Source organism: Biomphalaria glabrata, chromosome 8 (assembly GCF_947242115.1).
Source record: "Biomphalaria glabrata chromosome 8, xgBioGlab47.1, whole genome shotgun sequence".
In the NCBI taxonomy this organism is placed as follows: domain Eukaryota; kingdom Metazoa; phylum Mollusca; class Gastropoda; family Planorbidae; genus Biomphalaria; species Biomphalaria glabrata.
In genome coordinates, this window is record NC_074718.1 from 28,826,953 (window position 1) to 28,830,880 (window position 3,928).

The window sequence follows — 3,928 nt, forward strand, 5'->3', positions numbered from 1 at the left end:
ATGATATCGAATTAGATCAACTAATATGAACTTACATCAACTAACATCAAATTACATCAACTTACATCAACTTAGATCAACTTAGATCAGCTTAGATCAACTTAGATCAACGTAGATTAACTTAGATCAACTTACACCAACTTAGCTCAACTTATATCAACTTACATAAACTTAGATCAACTTACATCATCTTAGATCAACTTACATCAACTTACATCAACCAAGATCAACTTAGATCAACTTATATCGATTTATATCAACTTATATCAACTTATATCAACTTACATCGGCTTACACCAACTTAGATCAACTTAGATCAACTTACATCAGCTTACATAAACCAAGATCAACTTAGATCAACTTATATCAATTTATATCAACTTACACCAACTTAGATCAACTTACACCAACTTAGATTAACTTACATCAACTTAGATCAGCTTACACCAACTTAGATCAGCTTACACCAACTTAGATCAACGTACTCAGTCTGGTACCAAATCGTGTACACGTCCTCTCTCCCCCCCGCCTCCTATTCTTGAAACAAAAGGGCCCAAAACGTTTCTTCCTTGTCCAAGACATGACACACAGTCAATAGAACATCCAAGACATGACACACAGTCAATAGAACATCCAAGACATGACACACAGTCAATAGAACATCCAAGACATTACATACAGTCAATAGAACACCCAAGACATGACACACAGTCAATAGAACATCCAAGACATGACACACAGTCAATAGAACATCCAAGACATTACACATAGTCAATAGAACATCCAAGACATGACACACAGTCAATAGAACATCCAAGACATTACACACAGTCAATAGAACATCCAAGACATTACACACAGTAAATAGAACATCCAAGACATGACACACAGTCAATAGAACATCCAAGACATGACACACAGTCAATAGAACATCCAAGACATTACACACAGTCAATAGAACATCCAAGACATTACATACAGTCAGTAGAACATCCAAGACATTACACACAGTCAATAGAACATCCAAGACATTACACACAGTCAATAGAACATCCAAGACATTACATACAGTCAATAAAACATCCAAGACATTACACACAGCCAATAGAACATCCAAGACATTACACACAGTCAATAGAACATCCAAGACATTACACACAGTCAATAGAACATCCAAGACATGACACACAGTCAATAGAACATCCAAGACATTACACACAGTCAATAGAACATCCAAGACATTACACACAGTCAATAGAACATCCAAGACATTACACACAGTCAATAGAACATCCAAGACATTACACACAGTCAATAGAACATCCAAGACATTACACACAGTCAATAGAACATCCAAGACATTACACACAGTCAATAGAACATCCAAGACATGACACACAGTCAATAGAACATCCAAGACATGACACACAGTCAATAGAACATCCAAGACATTACACACAGTCAATAGAACATCCAAGACATGACACACAGTCAATAGAACATCCAAGACATTACACACAGTCAATAGAACATCCAAGACATGACACACAGTCAATAGAACATCCAAGACATTACACACAGTCAATAGAACATCCAAGACATTACATACAGTCAATAGAACATCCAAGACATTACACACAGTCAATAGAACATCCAAGACATGACACACAGTCAATAGAACATCCAAGACATGACACACAGTCAATAGAACATCCAAGACATTACACACAGTCAATAGAACATCCAAGACATTACATACAGTCAATAGAACATCCAAGACATTACATATAGTCAATAGAACATCCAAGACATGACACACAGTCAATAGAAAATCCAAGACATTACACACAGTCAATAGAACATCCAAGACATGACACACAGTCAATAGAACATCCAAGACATTACATACAGTCAATAGAACATCCAAGACATTACACACAGTCAATAGAACATCCAACCAACTAGTCAATAGAACATCCAACCAACTAGTCAATAGAACATCCAACCAACTAGTCAATAGAACATCCAACCAACTAGTCAATAGAACATCCACCAACTAGTCAATAGAACATCCAACCAACTAGTCAATAGAACATCCAACCAACTAGTCAATAGAACATCCAACCAACTAGTCAATAGAACATCCACCAAATAGTCAATAGAACATCCAACCAACTAGTCAATAGAACATCCACCAAATAGTCAATAGAACATCCAACCAACTAGTCAATAGAACATCAAACCAACTAGTCAATACACTACTGTCAACTAATTACTGTCAACTAATTAATTGTGTTTTATAGGGATAGAAAAGGGAGGCAAATCATGCAATATATTTCTATATATATGCGTGTGTGTGTATACATACATATATCTATATTCTTTCCCTTATATAACTTTTTCTTTGTAAAGTATTTTTTTTTTTACTTTGCTTGTTTCTTTTTTTTTTTTTTTAGTGCTTGAAACGTCCAAGAGTCACACAGGGAGATATACATCGCTAGAGGAGGAAGTAGAGAGAGGATGTCTAAAGGATGTGTAGTGGTATGGAGGATGTGATGAATGGCATAGCCCCGCCGCCAAGCACTATTTCCTGTATTGAAAGCTAACAAAATGCATATTCTGAGGTATCTTCAGCTATTTCAAAAACCTAATCTGCTATTCTTACTGACTTAGACCCTCCCGCGCCGTTCGGCGTATTTGGCGGCAAGATGTTTCCACAACAATCTGTCACTGGCACCTGCTCTGAAGACCTCCATGAAAGTGTGGCGCTAAATTGTACTAGGATATCATTGCAACTCTTCTTATGCGTAAACCTCATGTGTCTCTCTCTCACAATCTTACTAAGGGGTCGACTGCCAGTTCGGCATAGGATTTCCTTGATTTAGACCCGATCTCTATAACTGACTCCTAAAATCTGTCTTAGCCATCTTTGTTGAGCCACATTTAGTGTTTTTCAATTACGGCAGATGACTATTCACTGCAGTTTATTAATGGAGCCCAGCCACTGGTAAAAATGTGTAACCTCTCTTGAATACGCTCTTGGAATTAAGTGACTGTAGTTTGCTTTAGATTTATTATCGAAAAGAGAAGTTTTATCGTCAAAATCATCTGTTGGGGGTTTTCCACCTCAAAATGCTCTGTAGGGGGATCTGAAACTCAAAACCATCTGGAGGGGTTTTAAACTTTAAAAAAAAAGCCATCTGTAGAAGAGGGGTTTAAACTCAAAAACCCCCGATTGGATTGGCTACGCTCAAATAATTTTAGTGTGTAATTTGCTTTTTTTTTTATATTGAAGCTGTATTTTTAGCAGCAAACCCCTCTGAATGGGTGGTCTAATCTCAAAACCCATTTTGGCAACGCTCATAGCATTTTGAGTGCGTAATTTGCCCCTCTGGTAGGGGTTTTTAAACTCGAACCCCCTTGGTAGGGGGTTTTAAACTCAAAACCCCCTGGTAGGGGGTTTGAAACTCAAAACCCCTTTGGTTGTGCTGGGGCAAATGATGGTTTAGTATTAAAATCTCAACTAAAATAAACAAAATCAAAGCAAAAAATCAGTCACTAAATTCCGACTCCCCCCCTTCGGGGGGGGGGGGGGAATTTCATTTCGGGGGGAGGTTTGAACCCCCAACCCCCCCCCCTGTCTACGCCCATGCTTTGTTTTAATAAAGCGATAATCGAGTTTTGTTTTGGAAAAAAAAATCTATCGATCGTCATTTCGAAATCAGCTGTTTCAGCATGTCGTACAACTTCCAGCATACAACCCTAGCCCAGTTTATTTCAATGCACTTGCATTCCTCAGGGTTTCCTACTGAAACATTGACTGCCAGGTTTTAAAAAAAAAAAAGCTGTGGCTACACAGAACACAAGCCGCTGGTCAACTGTAAACGTAACGTTTCTAAAGCGGGCCACTTTTCCGTGGGACACCCGA